The sequence below is a fragment of the Nicotiana attenuata genome, unplaced genomic scaffold (assembly GCF_001879085.1).
Source record: "Nicotiana attenuata strain UT unplaced genomic scaffold, NIATTr2, whole genome shotgun sequence".
Taxonomy (NCBI): Eukaryota; Viridiplantae; Streptophyta; class Magnoliopsida; order Solanales; family Solanaceae; genus Nicotiana; species Nicotiana attenuata.
The window spans coordinates 275,231-282,243 of record NW_017670548.1 but is presented as its reverse complement, the minus strand read 5'-3'; positions in this window follow the sequence as shown (position 1 = coordinate 282,243).

The window sequence follows — 7,013 nt, the reverse complement described above, 5'->3', positions numbered from 1 at the left end:
GTGCCTTAAACGTTGTTGGTTAAGACGTCCGATATGGTTGTGCAAGTAAATGGCAATAAACCAAGTTGTAATTGCGAATGTGTTATGTGGTAAGAACTGTGGAATAAATGATGGAAAGGAATCGAAATTGGTGATATTGAAATAACTGTGGTAACATCCTTTGTGCCTAGCTGTGGAAAATTATTGCTGTGATTTAAATGGTGCAACGGGCCGTTGGGAAATATGGAAAGGGCATTGATAGTCATATAAACTCTGTGTGAGTTGTGTTTTTGTTCTTTGTGATGTGTTGCTGTTGTTATTGGGATTTGTTGTTGTTATTCCTGAAACTTGTTGCTGTTCTCCTTGTAAATTGTTGTTGTTATGCTATTGTCTGTGAATTGTGATTGTTCGGTGGGATCGGGTTGCGCCACAACACGAAGTAATAAGGTATGGGTTGTGGTGATAAGGGTGGCCGAGGTAATAAGGATGGAAAGTGATCGATATCACTATTGAAATGAAACATGAGAACATTGTGAAATTGAAAATGTGGAAATGATGATGGGGAAAAGGAGAGATTGTCAACTTGTTTGCCTTGATTGTTTTTTTTCCTTGTGTGTATTCAATTGTTGTTTCCCTCTATTGTTGTTATTCGTGTATGGTTTGAGGTTACTCAGGGTAAAGTTTGTTATACATACCAGTAAAATTCAAATGTACTGACGTCCCTTTTGCCGGGGGCGCTACATTCGTGTTATGATTGTAGGTGGATCCGTAGCAGGTACTCCAGTCCACCGATCGTAGCTCCCCTTCGTCTTCCATCAGCTTTCTGGTGAGCCCCCTTCCCCTCGGGGCCCTGCGCGGCTCGGGCCGCTTGTTTCCAGAGTTTTATTTTGATTTTTGTGTAAAGTATAGCCGAAGCCTTGTTACCGGCAAATACTGTATTATCCTGTTGAACTTTTAGAGGCTCTATAGACAGTAGATGTGGGTTAAGAACTTGTGTAAGGCTATGTTCATATGTTGGGCAAAGAACTTGTAATTTCATTAACTATTAAGTACGCATGTATGTTTTGAAAAAGGATGTTCTAACTTAACTATACGGCTAATTCTTGGAATATTGAGTAAGGAAAACATGGGGTGACACGTGGGTAAGGAAAGGCACCCAGGTCCGCTTGACCGGGGCTACTCGGTCGGGCGCCGGTCATGTCCCTCGAATTCGGGGCGTGAAAAACTTGGTATCAGAGCCTAAGGTTTAAAAGAGTCCTAGGATGTCTCGGAGCCGTGTCTAGTAGAGCCCTACTTATCGGGGTGAAGTCGACCACATCTATAAGTGGGGGGCTGCATGGACATTTAGGAAATTTCCCACTTCTTTGTTATTCTGTATCGTGCGGTGAAGTGGAGTGTGAAAGTATCTATATCTAACTCGTGCTTTGTTTCGGACTTTTTTTTAGTAATGGCACCTAAAAAGAGAGCTAGACTCGGCCTTGGGGCCAATGCCACCCCGAGTGAGGCTATGAATCATGTACCTGATGCCGTGGGTGAGAGTGACTCCCCGGCCTTGAACCTACCTGGCCCGTCTGTCCCAAACCAGCATATTCCTGATCCTGCAGCGGCAGAGGGTGCCACCATCCCTCCCTCCGATATTCCTGAATCTGGCACCATTCCAGCTCCTGGTCCCGAGGTTTCTGATGTGGACCTTAGGGGAGCCATCCGCATGTTGACCCAGCTAGTGGCCGCTCAGGCCCAGAGATCTCAGGATGCCCCTACATCCTCTAGCGGACAGGGAGATTCTACCAGCTCCAGAGTTAACCAGTTTTTGCGGTTAGCCCCTCCAGAGTTCTTAGGCACAGACCCAGAGGCCGATCCGTAGGAATTTCTTGATGAAATGTATAAGACCCTCAGAGTGATGAAAGCTTTAGAGACGGAGGGAGTTGAATTGGCATCATACAGGTTGAGGGGAGCAGCGTATTCATGGTTCGAGATGTGGGAGGACTCCCGTGGGGAGGGAGGACCTCCGGCCAGATGGGATGAGTTTGTAGATGCGTTCATGGACCAGTTCTTGCCTGTTGAGACAATAGCAGCCCATGCCACTGAGTTTGAGACCCTCAAGCAGGGCAGTATGAGTGTTTGGGAGTACCACATGGAGTTCGTGAGATTGTCCAAGTATGCTCCTCAGTTAGTGTCGACCATGGCAGCTAAAGTTCGGCGATTTGTTCAGGGCCTTAGTCCCTTGGTAGTAAATGAGGCTGCTACAGCGGCCCTACACTCGGATATGAACTATGGAAAGATTGTGGGATTCGCTCAGGCCACAGAGGCTAGGAAGTTGAAGATTCGGGCGAAAAGGGAGAATAGCAGCAGGGCCCGATCAGCGGGTCACTCAGGGAGATCAGCTCAGGGAAGAGGGTCATCAGGGCCATCCCAGTCATATGCTTAGTCCTCAGCGAGCGCACCACCATCTCTGCACAGTTATCAGCAGAGCAACCACATGAGACCAGGTTCAGACAGTAGGAGACCCCATCAGTCCGGTCGTTCAGGAGGGAGATCACAGCAGCAGGGGAGGGCTCCATGCCCCAAGTGTGGGAGATTTCATACAGAGACTTGCTACTTGGATATCCCGGTGTGTTTCAGATGCGGGGTGAGAGGTCATATTCAGCGAGACTGTCGTGTGCCCAGTCAGGGCATGGGTAGGGGATCTGCTCAGTCGCTCGGTTCTTCAGTCGCCACACCATCTGTGCGTCTTCCAGCCCCAGCAGGCCGTGGTACTGTTAGGGGTGGAGGCTCGTGGTAGAGGTGGACCCAGCCGGTTCTATGCTTTGAGTGGTCGTCAGAGTGCAGAGGCTTCTCCAGATGTGGTTACAAGTATCTTGTCTGTTCAGGCCATTAATTGTTATGCTCTTATTGATCCGGGGTCCTCTTTGTCTTATGTCACCCCATTCATTGCTTCAAGCTTTGGGGTAGAACCCGAACAACTTCATGAGCCGTTCTCTGTATCGACTCCGGTTGGTGATTCTATTACAGCCGCGCGAGTTTATAGGAATTGTGTTGTCACGGTATGTGGTCGCGTTACCACGACCGATCTTATCGAGCTTGGAATGGTGGTTTTGATGTGATTATGGGGATGGACTGGCTTTATTCATGCTTTGCTAAACTTGACTGCCGAACGAGAGTCATGAGACTCGAGTTCCCTAATGAGCCTGTTATCGAGTGGAAAGGGAACGATGTGGTGCCGAAGGGCAGGTTTATTTCCTACCTTAAGGCTTCAAAGATGATTAAGATGGGATGTATCTATCATTTGGTCCGGGTAGCGGACACCACTTCAGAAGTGTCTGCCCCCGAGTCCGTGCCAGTCGTGAATGAGTTTCTCGAAGTGTTTCCGGACGAGCTTCCAGGGATTCCGCCAGATAGGGAGATTGATTTCGGGATTGATGTATTGCCACATGCGAAGCCAATATCTATTCCACCATACAGAATGGCTCCAGCGGAGTTAAGGGAGTTGAAGGAGCAGCTGAAGGATTTATTAGAAAAGGGGTTCATACGCCGAGTGTGTCGCCGTGGGGTGCTCCGGTCTCTTTGTCAGGAAGAAGGATGGGTCGCTCCGGATGTGTATTGATTATTTGCAGCTCAACAAAGTCACCATCAAGAATAAATATCCTCTACCTCGAATAGATGATTTGTTCGACCAATTGCAAGGTGCAAGGCTCTTCTCCAAAATTGATCTACAATCCGGGTATCACCAATTGAAGATTAGGGAGCAGGATATTCCCAAGACCGCTTTCAGAACTCGCTATGGCCACTTTGAATTCTTGGTCATGTCTTTTGGGCTAACCAACGCCCCGGCAGCCTTTATGGATCTTATGAATCGTGTCTTCAAGCCATTTCTAGACTCCTTCGTGATTGTTTTTATTGACGACCGGGAGGATCATGCCGGTCACCTCAGGGCAGTTCTGCAGACTCTTCATCAGCGCCAGTTGTATGCAAAATTTTCAAAATGTGAGTTTTGGTTGGAGTCTGTTGCCTTTTTGTGTCATGTTTTTTCTAGTGAAAGGATTCAGGTAGACCCCCAGAAGATTGCAGCAGTAAAAGATTGGCCTAGACCCACGACCCCGACGGAGATTCGTAGCTTCTTAGGTTTAGCAGGGTATTATCGGAGGTTTGTGGAGGGATTCTCTGCCCTCGCCTCCCAATCGACTAAGTTGACGCAGAAAATGGTTAAGTTCCAATGGTCCGATGCTTGTGAGAAAAGTTTTCAGGAACTAAAGTCAAGGTTGACCTCGGCACCAATATTGACCTTGCCGGAAGGCACGGAAAGATTTGTGGTTTATTGCGATGCCTCCAGGGTTGGTTTGGGGTGTGTGTTGATGCAACATGAGAAAGTTATAGTGTATGCTTCGAGGCAACTCAAAAATCACGAGAAGAATTATCCGACGCATGATTTGGAGCTTGCGCCAGTTGTGTTTGCTTTGAAAATATGGCGGCATTAACTTTATGGGGTCCATGTGGATGTGTTCTCAGACCACAAGAGTCTCCAGTATTTGTTCAAGCAGAAGGAATTGAATTTAAGGCAGCGACGGTGGTTAGAATTACTAAAGGATTATGATATGAACATTTTGTACCATCCAGGGAAGGCGAACGTGGTGGCCGACACTCTCAGTCGGAAATCTATGGGTAGTTTGGCTCATTTGAGAGTGGATCAAAGGCCCTTGGCTCAGGAGGTTTATCAATTGGCCAGTCCAGGGGTTTGTATTTCGACATCCGACGAGGGGAATGTTATGGTACATAATGGAGCAGAATCGTCACTCGTAGCGGAAGTGAAGGAAAAGCAGTTTATCGATCCAGCATTGGCTCAAATGAAGGAAGCAGTTTTGAGTAACAAGACTTCGGCATTTTCACTTGGCGACGAGGATGGTGTATTGCGGTGTCAGGGTAGGCTGTGTGTTCCGGATGTGGATAAGCTTCGGGAGAGGGTAATGGCGGAGGCTCATAATTCCAGGTATTCCGTGCATCCAGGTTCTACGAAAATGTATCACGACCTCAAGGAGATTTATTGGTGGAGCGGTATGAAGAAGGGTGTGGCGGACTTTGTATCTAAATGTCCGAATTGTCAGCAAGTGAAGGCTGAGCATCAGCGGCCCGGTGGGTTAACTCAGATTATGGAAATACCAATGTGGAAATGGGAGATGATCAACATGGATTTCGTAGTAGGATTACCTCGCACTCAATGCAAGTTCGACTCAATTTGGGTAATAGTGGATCGACTCACCAAATCAGCTCACTTCTTGCCAGTCAAGTCCACCGGTACTGCAGAACAATATGCTAAGTTGTATATCAAGGAGATAGTAAGGCTTCATGGCACTCCACTTTCTATTATCTCGGATCGAGGGGCCCAGTTCACAGCTAATTTTTGGAAGAAATTTCAGCAAGGTTTGGGTACTCAGGTGAATCTTAGCACAGCTTTCCATCCACAGACTGATGGTCAAGCGGAGCGGACTGTTCAGACACTTGAAGATATGTTGCGGGCTTGTGTCATGGATTTCAAAGGTAATTGGGATGATCACTTGCCACTTATAGAATTTGCTTACAATAACAGCTTTCATGCTAGCATTCAAATGGCCCCATTTGAGGCATTGTACGGAAGGAGGTGCAGGTCTCCGATCGGATGGTTTGAAGTGGGTGAGGCAGAATTAATAGGACTTGTGGAGAAAGTTAAAGTCATTCAGGAAAGGATGAAAACTGCTCAGAGTCGCCAGAAATCCTATGCGGACGTTCGTCGAAGAGAATTGGAATTTCAAGTTGATGATTGGGTGTACTTGAGGGTATCTCCTATGAAGGGAGTTATGCGATTTGGGAAGAAAGGTAAGTTGAATCCTAGGTACGTCGGGCCGTACCGGATCGTTCAAAGGGTAGGGCAGGTGGCCTATAGGTTGGAATTGCCTTCCGAAATGTCATTAGTGCATCCGGTGTTCCATGTGTCCATGTTGAAGAAAGTAGTTGGAGATCCATCCACCATCGTGCCAGTCGAGTCTATCGAGGTTAATGAAGAGCTGTCGTATGAAGAAGTTCCGGTTGCCATTCTTGATAGACAAGTCCGTAAATTGAGAAATAAGGAAGTTGCCTCAGTTAAGGTGTTGTGGCGAAGTCAACAAATTGAGGAAGCTACGTGGGAAGCGGAGAAAGAAATGAAGGAGAAATATCCCCATCTATTTGATCGAGTCTAGAAGAAATTATGTGACCTTTCTATCTCTAAAACAACTACCATTGAGTCCAAGTTGATTCCTACCTAAATGCTAGTGAGGTCCCTCTAGTTGTGCAAGACTTATAGGTGTAGGGATTGTTTCAAGTCATGTGAACATTTCTTTGGTAAATGAAAGCCTTATAAAGCCTCTTGTGTTAAGTAATCAAGTAATGGTTGTATAAGTTGGTAATGAATTACTTGTATGCTTGTAATGTGTTGAAATGGCTAAATTATGTGAAACTCATTGAAATAACTGATTCATAAGCAAAACGTATCAAGAGATCATATGTGTGCAATCGTTGAGGTAGGAAATTATATGACAGTTGTAAGAATGGTTGTAATTATGTTATGGTGTTTGGAATTTGTATTTCGGGGGCCCTCTGTCAGGTAGAAATGTCCAAATTACAAAGGAAACTCTGGCAAAAAAAAAAAATATAAAAATTTGGGAAATAGTGAAAGGTGTAGGAATCTGCATAACATGTTTTCAAAACCAACTGATCTTTGAAATACTGAGAGGTTTGAAATAGGTCCTCATTCGGGGACGAATGATTTTAAGTGGGGGAGGATGTGAGGTCCCGTAAAAAGATTTTTGGCTTAAAACCTAGTATCTTGTGGTGTCGACTCCGAATATGTGTCAGGAATGCGTAGAACTCTTTGCGGCGAGCTTGCTCGCCGCGGTTCGGACCCTTGGTATTGATCTAAGCTTTTAAAAATCAAAAGAATCAATTTTCCAGGAAAATGCAATTCTGCGGCCAGAATGCGGTCGCAGATCTAATATGCAGACCGCATTTCTGCCGCAGAGTGAAGC